At 47.9% G+C, this 23,377-nt stretch overlaps 1 pseudogene; it reads right to left on the bottom strand.

Annotated features, from left to right (window-relative positions):
* Positions 1-3,284: 3,284 nt before the first annotated feature.
* LOC132392191 (uncharacterized) lies at positions 3,285-6,647 on the bottom strand (annotated as a pseudogene).
* Positions 6,648-23,377: the final 16,730 nt, after the last annotated feature.

Below are 23,377 nucleotides of genomic sequence, written 5' to 3'. Positions count from 1 at the left end.
ATCATTCACCAGCATAAAAGTATAAAAGAAGTATATTTACCAATTTCAGCTTTATTAAACAGGTGTTAAAAGAAAGAAGATAAAGAAAAAAAATGAAAGGACCCATTACAGTGAGACCAATCTAAATATGCACATGACTGCCAGAGCTCATCTTTCCCAAAAGCTGGATGTAACTATTACTCACGGCACTAGATTCTCATCACTAATCACTGATAGAACTTCCCAGCTTGGGCTCCTTTGTTTCGCAGAGCACTCCTTACAATAGCATCTTCCTGACAGTTTGAATACTGTGGATGTCTTCCTGATCTTCTCCTCTCTGCATCTCCCGTCAAAAAGACCACAAACCCAACCACCATCCATCACAAATCTCATTCTGCTCAATGCTCTCCAGAACCTTCTCCTGATCCCACCATCCTGATTGGCCAACACAACATTCCTAAGTTGAACAGAAAGGCTCCTTATCTTTAGCTGAAAACAAAACATTCTAACAGCAGGATGCACTGCTTTTACAGAAAACTACTAAAATGAAATACCTCACAGCATAACCAGATATATCTTAACCAGGGCATTACACTTTCAACTAGTTTCTGGAGTAACAAAACATGACATCCAGGACCAGAGGGCAAAGCCTCAGAATACAAAGATGTCCATTTAGAACACAGGTGAGGAGGAATTTCTTCAAGCTGAGGGTGGTAAATCTGTGGAATTCTCTGCCACAGACAGGTTTGAAGGCCAAGTCATTGGGTATATTTAAAGCAGAGGTTGATAGGTTCTTCATTAGTAAGGTCTTCACAGGTTATGGTGAGAAGGCAGGAGAATGGGGTTGAGAGGGTCAATATGTCAACCATGATTTAATTTGGAGCACTCGTTGGGCCAAATGGCCTAACTCTGTTCCTGTGCTTCCTGGTTTTAATCTTTGACCCCTTCCGTGAGATGACCATGCATGAAATATCACTTTAAGACTTCACACCCGTTCCATGATTTAAATGTTAGCCATGATGTAGCTGTTCTTTGGATTCAAGCCCCTCTCTCCAGAGACAGACACTAAAAGGATTACACTGGAACATGTGCAGAGGAGATTTACTGAGATGTTAGAGGACTTTCAAAGTCAAGGTTAAAATAAAACGTATTATCTCAGTGCATATATACCATATACTTTGTTGAGATTCATTTTATTGCATGCATTTACAGATAAATAAAAAATATGACAGTATTTATGAAAAAAACTATAAATAAACTAACACTGACAAACAACCAAAGTGCAAAAGGTAAATTGCAAACAATGAAACTACTGAGAACATGAGTTATAGAGACTTGAAAGCAAGTCTGTAGGTTGTGGAATCAGTTCAGAGTTGTGGTGAGTGAAGTTATCCACACCAGCTCAGGAGCCTGATGGCTGCAAGGTAATAACTGTTCCTGAAACTAATAGTTTGGGACCTAAGGCTTCTGCACCTACTGCCCGATAGTAGTAGTGGTAAGACAAAATGGCCAGAGTAATGGGAGTCTCTGATCATGGATGCTGCTTTCTTGTGGCAGTGCTCCATGTAAACATGCCTAATGGTGGGAAAGGCTTTTCCTGGGATGGACCCGGCTGCATCTATCACTTTCTGTAGACCTTTTTGTTCCTGAGCCTTTGGGTTTCCACACTTGGCTGTGATGCAACAAATTAGGAGACTCTCCACTGTGCATCTATTGGAGTTATAGGCTCGTAAAGTCATAGAGCACTACAGCACAGAAACAGGCCCTGTGGTTCAGCTAACCAAACTATTACCCTGCTTAATCCTATCTCCCTGCACCTGGAACATAGCCCTCCACACCCCTCACGTCCACGTGCTTATCCAGGTTCCTCCGAAATGTTCAAACTGAACATGTCCCCAGCACTTCCGCTGGCAGCTCAAGTCACTCTCTCACCCCATCCTCTGAGTTAAGAAAGTCCCTCTCATGTTTTCCTTAAATATTTCACATTTCACCCTCACCTCTAGTTCTAGTCTCACCCAACCTCAGCAAAAGAAGGCTGCTATCATTTACCCAAGCAAAAGTTTGTCAAAGTTTTTGGTGACTCTAGTTATGGGGAGTGGTTGGATAAGCTGGGCTTGTTTTTCCAGAAGTCAAGCAGAAGTATATAAGATCACAAGATGCATTGCTAGGGTAGATGAGAGATAAAGGCTAGCTGCAAGACCTGAGGTTTGAAGATTTGGAGCTGGGGACAAGTCCACGAGGGATTTCAACTCAATGAGGATATCAAATTATTATGTGTTATTGGCAAATTATAAGAGCAAAGTAATTTAATATGTTCAATTAGAAAATATTGGCAATCAATTCTTATTTAACAGTAGAATTAAAATCACAATTAACTTCTGATTATATTCTCCAATCACATATTTTTTTAAAAGTCATTCAATCGGGCTCATTGATGGAGATGCAATACACAATATCAATTGGTCGAGTTTGATGTTTCTGACAAAATGAAACCCAACAGCATGAATGGCAGCAATACTTCACTACCGGATGAACTCAATACCTTCTATGACTGCTTTGAAAGGGAGAATATAACTACAGCTGTGAAGATGCCTGCTGTGACAATATCTCCTCCTTGCTGACAATCAACACTCGTGTACTTCAGGGATGTGTGCTGAGCCCACTGTTCTATTCTCTCTTTACTGTGTTGCTAGGTATAGCTCAAATACCATCTATAAATATATATACTTACTGTAATCGATTTACTTTTTTAGTTGTGTATTATCATGTATTGCATTGAACTGCTGCTGCTAAGTTAACAAATCTCATAACACATGCCAGTGATAATAAACCTAATTTGGATTCTGATTCTGATATTGACCAGTTGATTTTGCACGCAGTCATTTATTTTTTGGTTCTTGCCTTGTGATAGAGGTATGAGAACTTGATTATATTGTGCAATATTTATGGAAGCAATGGAATAGAATCCATCTAGTAGACTATTGAACAAACTGTAAGTTGAAAATTCTAGAATATAAAGTAAGGATGTGGTGCTGAGGCTGTATAAAGTTTTGTGTGGTCTTTTATTGATTCCATTATGGTTATTGGACTTATTGAATATGCCCACAAGAAAGTAAATCTCAGTGTTGTATATGGTGACATTGTGTACATACATCTACTGATGCCTCTGGACACATCTTCAGTGATGTTCCTGGAATCATCGGGTGTTTCAGGTCTTTCTACATCATACACCCTTCTCCAGGTGACCCAGCCGGGGCTGATCAGACCCCAGCTTGTGTCCAGATGGCTAGCTACACATGACTCCATGGCTCCCCTCTCTTGAGCCACAGCCACCTTGAGGCCCTCTCTGCCGCATCGGTGGTACTGTGGATGGCTCTCCTCTTCCTCTCTCCCTCGATGCCCAAACTGCTGTAGGCTCTGGCTAAGGAATCCCCTACATTCAACCTCCACTGGGAGACACCTCGCTCTCCATCCAGCCTGCAGGCAGTTACTGACCAGTCCTGAGTACTTGGAGAGCTTCCTTTCAAAGGCCTCTTCCAAGCGATCTTCCCATTGGACTGTCAGCTCCAGCGCCACCACCTGCTTCATAGGCTTAGACACAAGGACAATGTCTGGTCGCATATGATTGGGGAACTTTAGCTGCTGTTCGAGGTCCACCAAGAGCTGCTAGTCCCTTGCAGAGATCAGGATGCCTGCAGATGTTCTTTTGGTGGGTATTGGCTGCTCCTCAGCTCTGACAAGGGCAGTGGTCTGCTTGGAGGGTCAGGACCGCTTTGCCCACTCAAATCCTGCGCTGATGGCTCCAGCAATGGTCTTCAGGACCTGATCATGCGCCCATCGGTATCATCCCTCACCAACTGCCCCTGAGCAGCCGCTGAGGATGTGCTCCAGGGTTCCTCGCTTGGAACACAGTGGGCACGCTGAGGACTCTGCTTTGCCCCATGTGTGCAGGTTTGATGGGCTTGGAAGCACATCGTACACTGCCTGGATGAGAAATTGGATGCAGTGTGGCTCGGCTTTCCAAAGCTCAACCCAGGTCACTTTCCTCTCCACCGCATTCTCCCATCTTGTCCAAGCTCCCTGTTGCTTCATTCCCACCACCTTGCAGGTTCTCGTCTCCTCCATTGCTGCTCTCAACTCCTCCTGAACTCGGCGGTGCCTTTCCTGCCCTCTGATGGTGTCCATTTGGGGAGCCCAGCTCGGCCTCGTGTGACCACTCCCACCAGCCTCCTGTGACGCAGCCTTGCCTCTGCTTCCTGAACAGCTTCCTCTGCCCTCCACTTCCTGCCAGTCCTCACCCGGATCCCTGCTCGAGCCACCTTCGGATCACTTGAGTCCCTGTACCCTATCACTTCTCTGGCTCTTGTTACCTTGAATTCCTCCTCCAGGGATTTGAAGGGCAGTTGCAGTTTGTTGTGGTGTCCATAGAGGGCGATGCTGGCAGCCCCAGCCATCCCCTGAGGGGCTTACTGACCCTCCTCTCTAAGGTTTCGACTGTCGAGATCGGAACTGCATAGACAAGGAGGGGCCACAGGATTCTGGGAAGAATGCCATGCTGATACACCCAGGCTTTGAACTTCCCAGGTAGGCCAGACTTGTCCACAGATTTCAGCCAGCCATCCAACTCGGTGCAGGTCACCTGAAAGGATGTTGTGTCCCTTAGAGAGCTGTCAAAAACCTTACATAAGCTCTTGACTGGCTTTTCTGTGATGGCTGGGATGGCTGTGCCTGCGATGCTTGTTCTCCACCTTCCCTTTCTTCAGTACCATAGCTCTTGATTTGGCTGGCTTGAAACACATCTGGGCCCACTCCACCAGCTTTTCGATGCCCTGCGGAATCCACCGGCAGCCTGGGACTGATTCTGTGGTGACTGTGAGGTGCCCCGAATTCACTCTGGGCCCTCAGCACTCTGGTTCAGCTGACTTAGTGAGCATGTTCATTGCTAGGGAGAACAGTGTCACTGAGATAGTGCACCCTATGATGATGCCAGCTTGATGTAATTGCTCCTGAAGAGACCCTCATTCTGGAGTTGATGTAATAATCAGCGATAAGTCTCTGATTCTGCTGGGGACGTGACGTTTGGTCAGTGTGAGCTGCACCAGCTTGTGTGGAATGGAGCCATATGCATTTGCCAGGTTGAGCCACAACACTGACAGGTTGCCCTTGTTCTCTCTGGCCTCCCTGATGAGCTGTGTCACCACACTGGTATGCTTCAGATAGCCCGGCATCCCTGAAATGCCACACTTCTGGACTGATGTATTGATATAGGTGTTCTTTGCTAGGTAGGTGCACAGCCAACTGGAAACAGCACTGAAGGAGATCTTCACCTCAACACACAGCAGGGAGATGGTGTGGAACTGATCTATCTGGGTGGCGTTTACTTCCTTCGGGATCCACACACCTTCAGCCACCCTCCACTGTTCTGGGATCCTCCCCCTTCTCCAGAAGACTCGCAGTATCTTCCACGGACGCAGCGGGAGTTTGGGGCAGTTCCTGTACACTTTGTACGAGGTACTGCTTGGTCCTGGAGCCGAACTAGCCCTTGCTTTGTGGACAACCTCTCTGACTTCCTTTAGCTGCAGCTCTGACATGTCGAACTGCACATCCGGTTCGGGGGGGGGGGGGGTTCTATTAGGATGTTGCACTCTCCCAACTCCTGCACTCTTTCAGGATCATTGTAAATTTTCTTCAGATGTTAATCTATGTCTTCTTGCAAACAGGACAGTTTCTCACTGCACTTCTGCCCCAGTAACTCCTTGGTGAACTTGAAGGGGTTGGCGATAAAGGCAGCATATTTTCGGGCCCTTTCACGACACCGCCTCCGATGCCACTCTGCCCAGCAGAGGACCCTGGTCTTCTTTCATCAGCCGATGCGCTCCTCTTCTCCTGCCTCCTTGTCCTGGGACTTCAGCGCTTTCATCTTCTGCCTGATGTTGTGGATCCTCAACACTCTTTGGTTCTTCAAGTAAGGAGTTTTGGAGCCTTCTTCCTCCTCTTCTCCCAACCATTCAGCTGCAATGCTGACAATGGACTGTTGTCATGGCTTGTAGCTTCCTATCAACCTCTCCCTTCTCCATTGCCTCCAGAATTTAGTTGACATCTTCATCAAACTGCTTCCACAGTGAAGACATGTTAGCTGCAGGCCATTTAGACTTTATGTTAGAGGTTTTGTGTGGTCTTTTATTGATTCCATTATGGTTATTGGATTTATTGAGTATGCCCTCAAGAAAATGAATCTCAGGGTTGTATATGGTGATATATGTAATTTAATAATAAATTTACTTTGAACTTTCAACTCAAGACTACTTTTGGAACATTGTGAGCTATTTTTGTGACCTAGATCTAAGAAAGACTGTGCTGATATTGGGAAGGATCCAAAGGAATCTTACAAGATGAGAAGGAATTTCTTGATCGAGAGAGTGGTGAATCTGTGATATTCCTTGCCATGGACAGTGGCAGAAGCCAAATCATTGGGTATATTTAAAGCGAGGGCTGATACTTCCTTGTTTAGTAAGTTTCCAGGGAGAAGGCAGGAGAATGGGTTTCAGAGGAAAAATAAATAAGCCAAGATCAAATGGCAGGCTCAATAGGCCAAGTGGCCTAATTCTGTTCCTATGTTTTATAGTATAATAAATGTGACAAAAAAAACTAATTTTTGCCAGCTTCATCTCCTACCAGTGTGATTTTGGTTGCAGGAGTTTAAATATGTGAAGCAAGTCAACAGCAATATGGATTTGGATACCACTGCTGTGAAACACGTTCACAGCAGACATCGAACATGGCCGGTGTGGGAGAGTGCTCCCAAGGGGTTTGGAATGTTCTAAGGCATCAGTGTACAATGCTGGTGGAGAACAGAGCCAGAGAGAGTTTCTAAGGCATCAATCAACAATGCTGGTGGAGACAGAGCCAGGGAGAGTTTCTAAGGCATTAGCAAACAATGCTGGTGGAGAACAGTGCTGGGGAGAGTTTCTAAGGCATCAGCGAACAATATTGGTGGAGACAGAGCCAGGGAGAGTTTCTAAGGCATCAGGGAACAATGCTGGCGGAGAACAGAGCCAGGGAGAGTTTCTAAGGCATCAGCGAACAATGCTGGTGGAGAACAGTGCCGGGGATAGTTTCTAAGGCATCAGCGAACAATGCTGGTGGAGAACAGTGCCGGGGATAGTTTCTAAGGCATCAGCGAACAATGCTGGCAGAGAACAGTGCCGGGGAGAGTTTCTAAGGCATTAGCAAACAATGCTGTTCAAGAACAGTGCCAAGGAGAGTTTCTAAGGCATCAGCGAACAATGCTGGTGGAGAACAGAGCCGGGGAGAGTTTCAAAGGCATCAGCGAACAATGCTGGTGGAGAACACTGCCAGGGAGAGTTTCTAAGGCATCAGCGAACAATGCTGGTGGAGAACAGTTCAAGGGAGAGTTTCTATGGCATCAGTGTACAATGCTGGCAGAGAACACAGGCAGGGAGAGCTTCTAAGGCTTCAATGAAGAATGCTGGTGGAGAACAGTGCTGGGGAGAGTTTCTAAGGCATTAGCAAACAATGCTGGTGGAGAACAGTGACGGGGAGAGTTTCTCTGGCATCAGGGAACAATGCTGGTGGAGAACAGTTCCAGGGAGAGTTTCTAAGGCATCAATGAAGAAAGCTGGCAGAGAACACAGCCAGGGAGAGTTTCTAAGTCTTCAATGAACAGTGCTGGTGGAGAACAGTGCCGGGGAGAGTTTCTAAGACATCAGGGAACAATGCCTGTGGAGAACAGTGCCAGGGAGAGTTTCTACGGCATCAATGAACAATGCTGGCAGAGAACAGAGCCAGGCAGAGTTTCTAAGGCTTCAATGAACAATGCTGGTGGAGAACAGTGCCAGGGAGAGTTTCTCTGGCATCAGGGAACAATGCTGGTGGAGAACAGTTCCAGGGAGAGTTTCTAAGTCATCAGTGTACAATGCTGGCAGAGAACAGAGCCAGGCAGAGTTTCTAAGGCTTCAATGAACAATGCTTGTGCAGAACAGTGCCAGGGAGAGTTTCTCAGGCATCAATGATCAATGCTGGTGGAGAACAGTGCCAGGGAGAGTTTCTAAGGCATCAGGGAACAATGCTGGTGGAGAACAGTGCCAGGGTGAGTTTCTAAGGCATCAGCGAACAATGCTGGTCGAGAACAGTGCCAGGGAGAGTTTCTAAGGCATCAGGGAACAATGCTGGTTTAGAACAGTGCCGGGGGAGAGATTCTAAGGAATCAATGAACAATGCTGGTGGAGAACAGAGCCAGGGAGAGTTTCTAAGTCATCAGCGAACAATGCTGGCGGAGAACAGTGCAAGGGATAGTTTCTAAGGCATCAGGGAACAATGCTGGTGGAGAACAGTGCAAGGGATAGTTTCTAAGGCATCAGGGAACAATGCTGGTGGAGAACAGTGACGGGGAGAGTTTCTCTGGCATCAGGGAACAATGCTGGTGGAGAACAGTTCCAGGGAGAGTTTCTAAGGCATCAATGAACAATGCTGGCAGAGAACAGAGCCAGGCACAGTTTCTAAGGCTTCAATGAACAATGCTGGTGGAGAACAGTGCCAGGGAGAGTTTCTCTGGCATCAGGGAACAATGCCTGTGGAGAACAGTGCCAGGGAGAGTTTCTACGGCATCAATGAACAATGCTGGCAGAGAACAGAGCCAGGCAGAGTTTCTAAGGCTTCAATGAACAATGCTGGCGGAGAACAATGCAAGGGATAGTTTCTAAGGCATCAGCGAACAATGCTGGTGGAGAACAGTGACGGGGAGAGTTTCTCTGGCATCAGGGAACAATGCTGGTGGAGAACAGTTCCAGGGAGAGTTTCTAAGGCATCAATGAACAATGCTGGCAGAGAGCACAGCCAGGGAGAGTTTCTAAGGCATCAGCGAACAATGCTGGTGGAGAACAGTGACTGGGAGAGTTTCTCTGGCATCAGCGAACAATGCTGGTCGAGAACAGTGCCAGGGAGAGTTTCTAAGGCATCAGGGAACAATGCTGGTGGAGAACAGTGACTGGGAGAGTTTCTCTGGCATCAGCGAACAATGCTGGTGGAGAACAGAGCCAGGGAGAGTTTCTAAGTCATCAGCGAACAATGCTGGTGGAGAACAGTGACGGGGAGAGTTTCTCTGGAATCAATGAACAATGCTGGCAGAGAACAGAGCCAGGCAGAGTCTCTAAGGCTTCAATGAACAATGCTGGTGGAGAACAGTTCCAGGGAGAGTTTCTAAGGCATCAGTGTACAATGCTGGCAGAGAACAGCCAGGGAGAGTTTCTAAGGCATCAGGGAACAATGCTGGTTTAGAACAGTGCCGGGGAGAGATTCTATGGCATCAGGGAAAAATGCTGGTGGAGAACAGTGCCAGGGAGAGTTTCTAAGGCATCAATGAACAATGCTGGCAGAGAACACAACCATGGAGAGTTTCTATGGCATCAGGGAACAATGCTGGTGGAGAACAGTTCCAGGGAGAGTTTCTAAGGCATCAATGAACAATGCTGGCAGAGAACACAGGCAGGGAGAGTTTCTAAGGCTTCAATGAAGAATGCTGGTGGAGAACAGTGCTGGGGAGTGTTTCTAAGGCATCAGCGAACAATGCTGGCGGAGAACAGTGCCGGGGAGAGTTTCTAAGGCATTAGCAAACAATGCTGGTGCAGAACAGTGCCAGGGAGAGTTTCTAAGGCATCAATGAACCATGCTGGTGCAGAACAGTGCCGGTGAGAGATTCTAAGGAATCAATGAACAATGCAGGTGGAGAACAGAGCCAGGGATAGTTTCTAAGGCATCAGCGAACAATGCTGGTGGAGAACAGTGCCAGGCAGAGTTTCAAAGGCATCAGCGAACAATGCTGGTGGAGAACAGTGCCAGGGAGAGTTTCTAAGGCATCAGGGAACAATGCTGGTTTAGAACAGTGCCGGGGAGAGATTCTAAGGCTTCAATGAACAATGCTGGTGGAGAACAGTGCAAGGGAGAGTTTCTATGGCATCAGGAGAACAATGCTGGTGGAGAACAGTTCCAGGGAGAGTTTCTAAGGCATCAATGAACAATGCTGGCAGAGAACACAGGCAGGGAGAGTTTCTAAGGCTTCAATGAAGAATGCTGGTGGAGAACAGTGCTGGGGAGTGTTTATAAACTTCAGCGAACAATGCTGGCGGAGAACAGTGCCGGGGAGAGTTTCTAAGGCATTAGCAAACAATGCTGGTGCAGAACAGTGCCATGGAGAGTTTCTAAGGCATCAATGAACCATTCTGGTGCAGAACAGTGCCAGGGTGAGTTTCTCAGGCATCAATGATCAATGCTGGTGCAGAACAGTGCCAGGGAGAGTTTCTAAGGCATCAATGAACAATGCTGGCAGAGAACAGAGCCAGGCAGAGTTTCTAAGGCTTCAATCAATAATGCTGGTGGAGAACAGTGCCACGGAGAGTTTATAAGTCATCAGCGAACAATGCTGGCGGAGAACAGTGCAAGGGATAGTTTCTAAGGCATCAGGGAACAATGCTGGTGGAGAACAGTTCCAGGGAGAGTTTCTAAGGCGTCAATGAACAATGCTGGCAGAGAACACAGGCAGGGAGAGTTTCTAAGGCTTCAATGAAGAATGCTGGTGGAGAACAGTGCTGGGGAGTGTTTATAAACTTCAGCGAACAATGCTGGCGGAGAACAGTGCCGGGGAGAGTTTCTAAGGCATTAGCAAACAATGCTGGTGCAGAACAGTGCCATGGAGAGTTTCTAAGGCATCAATGAACCATTCTGGTGCAGAACAGTGCCAGGGTGAGTTTCTCAGGCATCAATGATCAATGCTGGTGCAGAACAGTGCCAGGGAGAGTTTCTAAGGCATCAATGAACAATGCTGGCAGAGAACAGAGCCAGGCAGAGTTTCTAAGGCTTCAATCAATAATGCTGGTGGAGAACAGTGCCACGGAGAGTTTCTAAGTCATCAGCGAACAATGCTGGCGGAGAACAGTGCAAGGGATAGTTTCTAAGGCATCAGGGAACAATGCTGGTGGAGAACAGTTCCAGGGAGAGTTTCTAAGGCATCAATGAACAATGCTGGCAGAGAACACAGGCAGGGAGAGTTTCTAAGCCCTCAATGAACAATGCTGGTGGAGAACAGTGCCGGGGAGAGTTTGTAAGGCATTAGGGAACAATGCCTGTGGAGAACAGTGCCAGGGAGAGTTTCTACGGCATCAATGAACAATGCTGGCAGAGAACAGAGCCAGGCAGAGTTTCTAAGGCTTCAATGAACAATGCTGGTGGAGAACAGTTCCAGGGACTGTTTCTAAGGCATCAGTGTACAATGCTGGCTGAGAACACAGCCAGGGAGAGTTTCTAAGGCTTCAATGAACAATGCCTGTGGAGAACAGTGCCAGGGAGAGTTTCTACGGCATCAATGAACAATGCTGGCAGAGAACAGAGCCAGGCAGAGTTTCTAAGGCTTCAATCAACAATGCTGGTGGAGAACAGTGCCACGGAGAGTTTCTAAGTCATCAGCGAACAATGCTGGCGGAGAACAGTGCAAGGGATAGTTTCTAAGGCATCAATGAACAATGCTGGCAGAGAACACAGGCAGGGAGAGTTTCTAAGGCTTCAATGAAGAATGCTGGTGGAGAACAGTGCTGGGGAGTGTTTATAAACTTCAGCGAACAATGCTGGCGGAGAACAGTGCCGGGGAGAGTTTCTAAGGCATTAGCAAACAATGCTGGTGCAGAACAGTGCCATGGAGAGTTTCTAAGGCATCAATGAACCATTCTGGTGCAGAACAGTGCCAGGGTGAGTTTCTCAGGCAGCAATGATCAATGCTGGTGCAGAACAGTGCCAGGGAGAGTTTCTAAGGCATCAATGAACAATGCTGGCAGAGAACACAGGCAGGGAGAGTTACTAAGCCCTCAATGAACAATGCTGGTGGAGAACACAACCAGGGAGAGTTTCTAAGGCTTCAATGAACAATGCTGGTGGAGAACAGTGCAAGGGAGAGTTTCTATGGCATCAGGAGAACAATGCTGGTGGAGAACAGTTCCAGGGAGAGTTTCTAAGGCATCAATGAACAATGCTGGCAGAGAACACAGGCAGGGAGAGTTTCTAAGCCTTCAATGAACAATGCTGGTGGAGAACAGTGCTGGGGAGAGTTTCTAAGGCATCAATGAACCATGCTGGTGCAGAACAGTGCCAGGCTGAGTTTCTCAGGCATCAATGATCAATGCTGGTGGAGAACAGTGCCGGGGAGAGATTCTAAGGAATCAATGAACAATGCAGGTGGAGAACAGAGCCAGGGAGAGTTTCTAAGTTATCAGCGAACAATGCTGGCGGAGAACAGTGCAAGGGATAGTTTCTTAGGCATCAGGGAACAATGCTGGTGGAGAACAGTTCCAGGGAGAGTTTCTAAGGCATCAATGAACAATGCTGGCAGAGAACACAGCCAGGGAGAGTTTCTAAGCCTTCAATGAACAATGCTGGTGGAGAACAGTGCAAGGGAGAGTTTCTATGGCATCAGGAGAACAATGCTGGTGGAGAACAGTTCCAGGGAGAGTTTCTAAGGCATCAATGAACAATGCTGGTGGAGAACAGTGCTGGGGAGAGTTTCTAAGGCATCAATGAACCATGCTGGTGCAGAACAGTGCCAGGCTGAGTTTCTCAGGCATCAATGATCAATGCTGGTGGAGAACAGTGCCGGGGAGAGATTCTAAGGAATCAATGAACAATGCAGATGGAGAACAGAGCCAGGGAGAGTTTCTAAGTTATCAGCGAACAATGCTGGCTGAGAACAGAGCCAGGGAGAGTTTCTAAGTTATCAGCGAACAATGCTGGCGGAGAACAGTGCAAGGGATAGTTTCTAAGGCATCAGGGAACAATGCTGGTGGAGAACAGTGCAAGGGAGAGTTTCTATGGCATCAGGAGAACAATGCTGGTGGAGAACAGTTCCAGGGAGAGTTTCTAAGGCATCAATGAACAATGCTGGCAGAGAACACAGCCAGGGAGAGTTTCTAAGCCTTCAATGAACAATGCTGGTGGAGAACAGTGCCGGGGAGAGTTTGTAAGGCATCAGGGAACAATGCCTGTGGAGAACAGTGCCAGGGAGAGTTTCTACGGCATCAATGAACAATGCTGGCAGAGAACAGAGCCAGGCAGAGTTTCTAAGGCTTCAATGAACAATGCTGGTGGAGAACAGTGCCGCGGAGAGATTCTAAGGAATCAATGAACAATGCAGGTGGAGAACAGAGCCAGGGAGAGTTTCTAAGTTATCAGCGAACAATGCTGGCGGAGAACAGTGCAAGGGATAGTTTCTAAGGCATCAATGAACAATGCTGGCAGAGAACACAGCCAGGGAGAGTTTCTAAGCCTTCAATGAACAATGCTGGTGGAGAACAGTGCAAGGGAGAGTTTCTATGGCATCAGGAGAACAATGCTGGTGGAGAACAGTTCCAGGGAGAGTTTCTAAGGCATCAATGAACAATGCTGGCAGAGAACACAGGCAGGGAGAGTTTCTAAGGCTTCAATGAAGAATGCTGGTGGAGAACAGTGCTGGGGAGAGTTTCTAAGGCATCAATGAACCATGCTGGTGCAGAACAGTGCCAGGCTGAGTTTCTCAGGCATCAATGATCAATGCTGGTGGAGAACAGTGCCGGGGAGAGATTCTAAGGAATCAATGAACAATGCAGATGGAGAACAGAGCCAGGGAGAGTTTCTAAGTTATCAGCGAACAATGCTGGCTGAGAACAGAGCCAGGGAGAGTTTCTAAGTTATCAGGGAACAATGCTGGTGGAGAACAGTTCCAGGGAGAGTTTCTAAGGCATCAATGAACAATGCTGGCAGAGAACACAGCCAGGGAGAGTTTCTAAGCCTTCAATGAACAATGCTGGTGGAGAACAGTGCCGGGGAGAGTTTGTAAGGCATCAGGGAACAATGCCTGTGGAGAACAGTGCCAGGGAGAGTTTCTACGGCATCAATGAACAATGCTGGCAGAGAACAGAGCCAGGCAGAGTTTCTAAGGCTTCAATGAACAATGCTGGTGGAGAACAGTGCCAGGGAGAGTTTCTAAGTCATCAGCGAACAATGCTGGTCGAGAACAGTGCCAGGGAGAGTTTCAAAGGCATCAGCGAACAATACTGGTGGAGAACAGTGCCGGGGAGAGATTCTAAGGCATCAGGGAACAATGCCTCTGGAGAACAGTGCAGGGATAGTTTCTAAGGCATCAATGAACAATGCTGGCAGAGAACACAGCCAGGGAGAGTTTCTAAGGCTTCAATGAACAATGCTGGTGGAGAACAGTGCAAGGGAGAGTTTCTATGGCATCAGGAGAACAATGCTGGTGGAGAACAGTTCCAGGGAGAGTTTCTAAGGCATCAATGAACAATGCTGGCAGAGAACACAGGCAGGGAGAGTTTCTAAGGCTTCAATGAAGAATGCTGGTGGAGAACAGTGCTGGGGAGAGTTTCTAAGGCATCAATGAACCATGCTGGTGCAGAACAGTGCCAGGCTGAGTTTCTCAGGCATCAATGATCAATGCTGGTGGAGAACAGTGCCGGGGAGAGATTCTAAGGAATCAATGAACAATGCAGGTGGAGAACAGAGCCAGGGAGAGTTTCTAAGTTATCAGCGAACAATGCTGGCGGAGAACAGTGCAAGGGATAGTTTCTTAGGCATCAGGGAACAATGCTGGTGGAGAACAGTTCCAGGGAGAGTTTCTAAGGCATCAATGAACAATGCTGGCAGAGAACACAGCCAGGGAGAGTTTCTAAGCCTTCAATGAACAATGCTGGTGGAGAACAGTGCAAGGGAGAGTTTCTATGGCATCAGGAGAACAATGCTGGTGGAGAACAGTTCCAGGGAGAGTTTCTAAGGCATCAATGAACAATGCTGGCAGAGAACACAGGCAGGGAGAGTTTCTAAGGCTTCAATGAAGAATGCTGGTGGAGAACAGTGCTGGGGAGAGTTTCTAAGGCATCAATGAACCATGCTGGTGCAGAACAGTGCCAGGCTGAGTTTCTCAGGCATCAATGATCAATGCTGGTGGAGAACAGTGCCGGGGAGAGATTCTAAGGAATCAATGAACAATGCAGGTGGAGAACAGAGCCAGGGAGAGTTTCTAAGTTATCAGCGAACAATGCTGGCGGAGAACAGTGCAAGGGATAGTTTCTTAGGCATCAGGGAACAATGCTGGTGGAGAACAGTTCCAGGGAGAGTTTCTAAGGCATCAATGAACAATGCTGGCAGAGAACACAGCCAGGGAGAGTTTCTAAGCCTTCAATGAACAATGCTGGTGGAGAACAGTGCCGGGGAGAGTTTGTAAGGCATCAGGGAACAATGCCTGTGGAGAACAGTGCCAGGGAGAGTTTCTACGGCATCAATGAACAATGCTGGCAGAGAACAGAGCCAGGCAGAGTTTCTAAGGCTTCAATGTACAATGCTTGTGCAGAACAGTGCCAGGGAGAGTTTCTAAGGCATCAGGGAACAATGCTGGTGGAGAACAGTGCCAGGGAGAGTTTCTAAGGCATCAGGGAACAATGCTGGTTTAGAACAGTGCCGGGGAGAGATTCTAAGGAATCAATGAACAATGCTGGTGGAGAATTGTGCCAGGGAGAGTTTCTAAGGCATCAATGAACAATGCTGGCAGAGAACACAGCCAGGGAGAGTTTCTAAGGCTTCAATGAACAATGCTGGTGGAGAACAGTGCAAGGGAGTGTTTCTATGGCATCAGGGAACAATGCTGGTGGAGAACAGTTCCAGGGCGAGTTTCTAAGGCATCACTGAACAATGCTTGTGCAGAACAGTGCCAGGGAGTGTTTCTAAGTCATCAGCGAACAATGCTGGTGGAGAACAGTGCCAGGGAGAGTTTCTAAGGCATCAGGGAACAATGCTGGTTTAGAACAGTGCCGGGGAGAGATTCTAAGGAATCAATGAACAATGCTGGTGGAGAACAGAGCCAGGGAGAGTTTCTATGGCATCAGGGAAAAATGCTGGTGGAGAGCAGTGCCAGGGAGAGTTTCAAAGGCATCAATGAACAATGCTGGCAGAGAACACAGCCAGGGAGTGTTTCTAAGGCTTCAATGAACAATGCTGGTGGAGAACAGTGCAAGGGAGTGTTTCTATGGCATCAGGGAACAATGCTCGTGGAGAACAGTGCCAGGCTGAGTTTCTCAGGCATCAATGATCAATGCTGGTGGAGAACAGTGCCGGGGAGAGATTCTAAGGAATCAATGAACAATGCAGGTGGAGAACAGAGCCAGGGAGAGTTTCTAAGTTATCAGCGAACAATGCTGGCGGAGAACAGTTCCAGGGAGAGTTTCTAAGGCATCAATGAACAATGCTGGCAGAGAACACAGCCAGGGAGAGTTTCTAAGCCTTCAATGAACAATGCTGGTGGAGAACAGTGCCGGGGAGAGTTTGTAAGGCATCAGGGAACAATGCCTGTGGAGAACAGTGCCAGGGAGAGTTTCTACGGCATCAATGAACAATGCTGGCAGAGAACAGAGCCAGGCAGAGTTTCTAAGGCTTCAATGAACAATGCTTGTGCAGAACAGTGCCAGGGAGAGTTTCTAAGGCATCAGGGAACAATGCTGGTGGAGAACAGTGCCAGGGAGAGTTTCTAAGGCATCAGGGAACAATGCTGGTTTAGAACAGTGCCGGGGAGAGATTCTAAGGAATCAATGAACAATGCTGGTGGAGAACAGTGCCAGGGAGAGTTTCTAAGGCATCAATGAACAATGCTGGCAGAGAACACAGCCAGGGAGAGTTTCTAAGGCTTCAATGAACAATGCTGGTGGAGAACAGTGCAAGGGAGTGTTTCTATGGCATCAGGGAACAATGCTGGTGGAGAACAGTTCCAGGGCGAGTTTCTAAGGCATCACTGAACAATGCTTGTGCAGAACAGTGCCAGGGAGTGTTTCTAAGTCATCAGCGAACAATGCTGGTGGAGAACAGTGCCAGGGAGAGATTCTAAGGCATCAGGGAACAATGCTGGTTTAGAACAGTGCCGGGGAGAGATTCTAAGGAATCAATGAACAATGCTGGTGGAGAACAGAGCCAGGGAGAGTTTCTATGGCATCAGGGAAAAATGCTGGTGGAGAGCAGTGCCAGGGAGAGTTTCAAAGGCATCAATGAACAATGCTGGCAGAGAACACAGCCAGGGAGTGTTTCTAAGGCTTCAATGAACAATGCTGGTGGAGAACAGTGCAAGGGAGTGTTTCTATGGCATCAGGGAACAATGCTCGTGGAGAACAGTTCCAGGGCGAGTTTCTAAGGCATCAATGAACAATGCTTGTGCAGAACAGTTCCAGGGAGTGTTTCTAAGGCATCAGTGTACAATGCTGGCAGAGAACACAGCCAGGGAGAGTTTCTAAGGCTTCAATGAACAATGCTGGTGGAGAACAGTGCCAGGCAGAGTTTCAAAGTCATCAGCGAACAATGCTGGTCGAGAATAGTGCCAGGGAGAGTTTCAAAGGCATCAGCGAACAATGCTGGTGGAGAACAGTGCCAGGGAGAGTTTCTAAGGCATCAGGGAACAATGCTGGTTTAGAACAGTGCCGGGGAGAGATTCTAAGGAATCAATGAACAATGCTGGTGGAGAACAGTGCCAGGGAGAGTTTCTATGGCATCAGGGAAAAATGCTGGTGGAGAACAGTGCCAGGGAGAGTTGCTAAGGCATCAATGAACAATGCTGGCAGAGAACACAGCCAGGGAGAGTTTCTGAGGCTTCAATGAACAATGCTGGTGGAGAATAGTGCCGGGGAGAGTTTCTAAGGCATCAGGGAACAATGCCTCTGGAGAACAGTGCAGGGATAGTTTCTAAGGCATCAATGAACAATGCTGGCAGAGAACACAGCCAGGGAGAGTTTCTAAGGCTTCAATGAACAATGCCGGTGGAGAACAGTGCAAGGGAGAATTTCTATGGCATCAGGAGAACAATGCTGGTGGAGAACATTTCCAGGGAGGGTTTCTAAGGCATCAATGAACAATGCTGGCAGAGAACAGAGCCAGGCAGAGTTTCTAAGGCTTCAATGTACAATGCTTGTGCAGAACAGTGCCAGGGAGAGTTTCTAAGGCATCAGGGAACAATGCTGGTGGAGAACAGTTCCAGGGCGAGTTTCTAAGGCATCACTGAACAATGCTTGTGCAGAACAGTGCCAGGGAGTGTTTCTAAGTCATCAGCGAACAATGCTGGTGGAGAACAGTGCCAGGGAGAGTTTCTAAGGCATCAGGGAACAATGCTGGTTTAGAACAGTGCCGGGGAGAGATTCTAAGGAATCAATGAACAATGCTGGTGGAGAACAGAGCCAGGGAGAGTTTCTATGGCATCAGGGAAAAATGCTGGTGGAGAGCAGTGCCAGGGAGAGTTTCAAAGGCATCAATGAACAATGCTGGCAGAGAACACAGCCAGGGAGTGTTTCTAAGGCTTCAATGAACAATGCTGGTGGAGAACAGTGCAAGGGAGTGTTTCTATGGCATCAGGGAACAATGCTCGTGGAGAACAGTGCCAGGCTGAGTTTCTCAGGCATCAATGATCAATGCTGGTGGAGAACAGTGCCGGGGAGAGATTCTAAGGAATCAATGAACAATGCAGGTGGAGAACAGAGCCAGGGAGAGTTTCTAAGTTATCAGCGAACAATGCTGGCGGAGAACAGTGCAAGGGATAGTTTCTTAGGCATCAGGGAACAATGCTGGTGGAGAACAGTTCCAGGGAGAGTTTCTAAGGCATCAATGAACAATGCTGGCAGAGAACACAGCCAGGGAGAGTTTCTAAGCCTTCAATGAACAATGCTGGTGGAGAACAGTGCCGGGGAGAGTTTGTAAGGCATCAGGGAACAATGCCTGTGGAGAACAGTGCCAGGGAGAGTTTCTACGGCATCAATGAACAATGCTGGCAGAGAACAGAGCCAGGCAGAGTTTCTAAGGCTTCAATGAACAATGCTTGTGCAGAACAGTGCCAGGGAGAGTTTCTAAGGCATCAGGGAACAATGCTGGTGGAGAACAGTGCCAGGGAGAGTTTCTAAGGCATCAGGGAACAATGCTGGTTTAGAACAGTGCCGGGGAGAGATTCTAAGGAATCAATGAACAATGCTGGTGGAGAACAGTGCCAGGGAGAGTTTCTAAGGCATCAATGAACAATGCTGGCAGAGAACACAGCCAGGGAGAGTTTCTAAGGCTTCAATGAACAATGCTGGTGGAGAACAGTGCAAGGGAGTGTTTCTATGGCATCAGGGAACAATGCTGGTGGAGAACAGTTCCAGGGCGAGTTTCTAAGGCATCACTGAACAATGCTTGTGCAGAACAGTGCCAGGGAGTGTTTCTAAGTCATCAGCGAACAATGCTGGTGGAGAACAGTGCCAGGGAGAGATTCTAAGGCATCAGGGAACAATGCTGGTTTAGAACAGTGCCGGGGAGAGATTCTAAGGAATCAATGAACAATGCTGGTGGAGAACAGAGCCAGGGAGAGTTTCTATGGCATCAGGGAAAAATGCTGGTGGAGAGCAGTGCCAGGGAGAGTTTCAAAGGCATCAATGAACAATGCTGGCAGAGAACACAGCCAGGGAGTGTTTCTAAGGCTTCAATGAACAATGCTGGTGGAGAACAGTGCAAGGGAGTGTTTCTATGGCATCAGGGAACAATGCTCGTGGAGAACAGTTCCAGGGCGAGTTTCTAAGGCATCAATGAACAATGCTTGTGCAGAACAGTTCCAGGGAGTGTTTCTAAGGCATCAGTGTACAATGCTGGCAGAGAACACAGCCAGGGAGAGTTTCTAAGGCTTCAATGAACAATGCTGGTGGAGAACAGTGCCAGGCAGAGTTTCAAAGTCATCAGCGAACAATGCTGGTCGAGAACAGTGCCAGGGAGAGTTTCAAAGGCATCAGCGAACAATGCTGGTGGAGAACAGTGCCAGGGAGAGTTTCTAAGGCATCAGGGAACAATGCTGGTTTAGAACAGTGCCGGGGAGAGATTCTAAGGAATCAATGAACAATGCTGGTGGAGAACAGTGCCAGGGAGAGTTTCTATGGCATCAGGGAAAAATGCTGGTGGAGAACAGTGCCAGGGAGAGTTGCTAAGGCATCAATGAACAATGCTGGCAGAGAACACAGCCAGGGAGAGTTTCTGAGGCTTCAATGAACCTTTCTGGTGCAGAACAGTGCCAGGCTGAGTTTCTCAGGCATCAATGATCAATGCTGGTGGAGAACAGTGCCGGGGAGAGATTCTAAGGAATCAATGAACAATGCAGGTGGAGAACAGAGCCAGGGAGAGTTTCTAAGTTATCAGCGAACAATGCTGGCGGAGAACAGAGCCAGGGAGAGTTTCTAAGTTATCAGCGAACAATGCTGGCGGAGAACAGTGCAAGGGATAGTTTCTAAGGCATCAGGGAACAATGCTGGTGGAGAACAGTTCCAGGGAGAGTTTCTAAGGCATCAATGAACAATGCTGGCAGAGAACACAGCCAGGGAGAGTTTCTAAGCCTTCAATGAACAATGCTGGTGGAGAACAGTGCCGGGGAGAGTTTGTAAGGCATCAGGGAACAATGCCTGTGGAGAACAGTGCCAGGGAGAGTTTCTACGGCATCAATGAACAATGCTGGCAGAGAACAGAGCCAGGCAGAGTTTCTAAGGCTTCAATGAACAATGCTGGTGGAGAACAGTTCCAGGGACTGTTTCTAAGGCATCAGTGTACAATGCTGGCAGAGAACACAGCCAGGGCGAGTTTCTAAGGCTTCAATGAACAATGCTGGTGGAGAACAGTGCCAGGGAGAGTTTCTAAGTCATCAGCGAACAATGCTGGTCGAGAACAGTGCCAGGGAGAGTTTCAAAGGCATCAGCGAACAATGCTGGTGGAGAACAGTGCCGGGGAGAGATTCTAAGGCATCAGGGAACAATGCCTCTAGAGAACAGTGCAGGGATAGTTTCTAAGGCATCAATGAACAATGCTGGCAGAGAACACAGCCAGGGAGAGTTTCTAAGGCTTCAATGAACAATGCTGGTGGAGAACAGTGCCAGGGAGAGTTTCTAAGTCATCAGCGAACAATGCTGGTCGAGAACAGTGCAAGGGAGAGTTTCTATGGCATCAGGAGAACAATGCTGGTGGAGAACAGTTCCAGGGAGAGTTTCTAAGGCATCAATGAACAATGCTGGCAGAGAACACAGGCAGGGAGAGTTTCTAAGGCTTCAATGAAGAATGCTGGTGGAGAACAGTGCTGGGGAGAGTTTCTAAGGCATCAATGAACCATGCTGGTGCAGAACACTGCCAGGCTGAGTTTCTCAGGCATCAATGATCAATGCTGGTGGAGAACAGTGCCGGGGAGAGATTCTAAGGAATCAATGAACAACGCAGGTGGAGAACAGAGCCAGGGAGAGTTTCTAAGTTATCAGCGAACAATGCTGGCGGAGAACAGTGCAAGGGATAGTTTCTTAGGCATCAGGGAACAATGCTGGTGGAGAACAGTTCCAGGGAGAGTTTCTAAGGCATCAGGGAACAATGCTGGTGGAGAACAGTTCCAGGGAGAGTTTCTAAGGCATCAATGAACAATGCTGGCAGAGAACACAGCCAGGGAGAGTTTCTAAGCCTTCAATGAACAATGCTGGTGGAGAACAGTGCCGGGGAGAGTTTGTAAGGCATCAGGGAACAATGCCTGTGGAGAACAGTGCCAGGGAGAGTTTCTACGGCATCAATGAACAATGCTGGCAGAGAACAGAGCCAGGCAGAGTTTCTAAGGCTTCAATGAACAATGCTTGTGCAGAACAGAGCCAGGGAGAGTTTCTAAGGCATCAGGGAACAATGCTGGTGGAGAACAGTGCCAGGGAGAGTTTCTAAGGCATCAGGGAACAATGCTGGTTTAGAACAGTGCCGGGGAGAGATTCTAAGGAATCAATGAACAATGCTGGTGGAGAACAGTGCCAGGGAGAGTTTCTAAGGCATCAATGAACAATGCTGGCAGAGAACACAGCCAGGGAGAGTTTCTAAGGCTTCAATGAACAATGCTGGTGGAGAACAGTGCAAGGGAGTGTTTCTATGGCATCAGGGAACAATGCTGGTGGAGAACAGTTCCAGGGCGAGTTTCTAAGGCATCACTGAACAATGCTTGTGCGGAACAGTGCCAGGGAGTGTTTCTAAGTCATCAGCGAACAATGCTGGTGGAGAACAGTGCCAGGGAGAGTTTCTAAGGCATCAGGGAACAATGCTGGTTTAGAACAGTGCCGGGGAGAGATTCTAAGGAATCAATGAACAATGCTGGTGGAGAACAGTGCCAGGGAGAGTTTCTATGGCATCAGGGAAAAATGCTGGTGGACAGCAGTGCCAGGGAGAGTTTCAAAGGCATCAATGAACAATGCTGGCAGAGAACACAGCCAGGGAGAGTTTCTAAGGCTTCAATGAACAATGCTTGTGCAGAACAGTGCCAGGGAGAGTTTCTAAGGCATCAATGATCAATGCTGGTGGAGAACAGTGCCGGGGAGAGATTCTAAGGAATCAATGAACAATGCAGGTGGAGAACAGAGCCAGGGAGAGTTTCTAAGTTATCAGCGAACAATGCTGGCGGAGAACAGTGCAAGGGATAGTTTCTAAGGCATCAGGGAACAATGCTGGTGGAGAACAGTTCCAGGGAGAGTTTCTAAGGCATCAATGAACAATGCTGGTGGAGAACAGTGCCGGGGAGAGTTTGTAAGGCATCAGGGAACAATGCCTGTGGAGAACAGTGCCAGGGAGAGTTTCTACGGCATCAATGAACAATGCTGGCAGAGAACAGAGCCAGGCAGAGTTTCTAAGGCTTCAATGAACAATGCTGGTGGAGAACAGTGCCAGGGAGAGTTTCTAAGTCATCAGCGAACAATGCTGGTCGAGAACAGTGCCAGGGAGAGTTTCAAAGGCATCAGCGAACAATACTGGTGGAGAACAGTGCCGGGGAGAGATTCTAAGGCATCAGGGAACAATGCCTCTGGAGAACAGTGCAGGGATAGTTTCTAAGGCATCAATGAACAATGCTGGCAGAGAACACAGCCAGGGAGAGTTTCTAAGGATTCAATGAACAATGCTGGTGGAGAACAGTGCAAGGGAGAGTTTCTATGGCATCAGGAGAACAATGCTGGTGGAGAACAGTTCCAGGGAGAGTTTCTAAGGCATCAATGAACAATGCTGGCAGAGAACACAGACAGGGAGAGTTTCTAAGGCTTCAATGAAGAATGCTGGTGGAGAACAGTGCTGGGGAGAGTTTCTAAGGCATCAATGAACCATGCTGGTGCAGAACAGTGCCAGGCTGAGTTTCTCAGGCATCAATGATCAATGCTGGTGGAGAACAGTGCCGGGGAGAGATTCTAAGGAATCAATGAACAATGCAGGTGGAGAACAGAGCCAGGGAGAGTTTCTAAGTTATCAGCGAACAATGCTGGCGGAGAACAGTGCAAGGGATAGTTTCTTAGGCATCAGGGAACAATGCTGGTGG

This window comes from Hypanus sabinus, chromosome 4 (genome assembly GCF_030144855.1).
Source record: "Hypanus sabinus isolate sHypSab1 chromosome 4, sHypSab1.hap1, whole genome shotgun sequence".
Lineage (NCBI taxonomy): Eukaryota > Metazoa > Chordata > Chondrichthyes > Myliobatiformes > Dasyatidae > Hypanus > Hypanus sabinus.
Note: the sequence above shows the minus strand (reverse complement) of the source record. Positions and strands in the feature narration are given on the sequence as shown.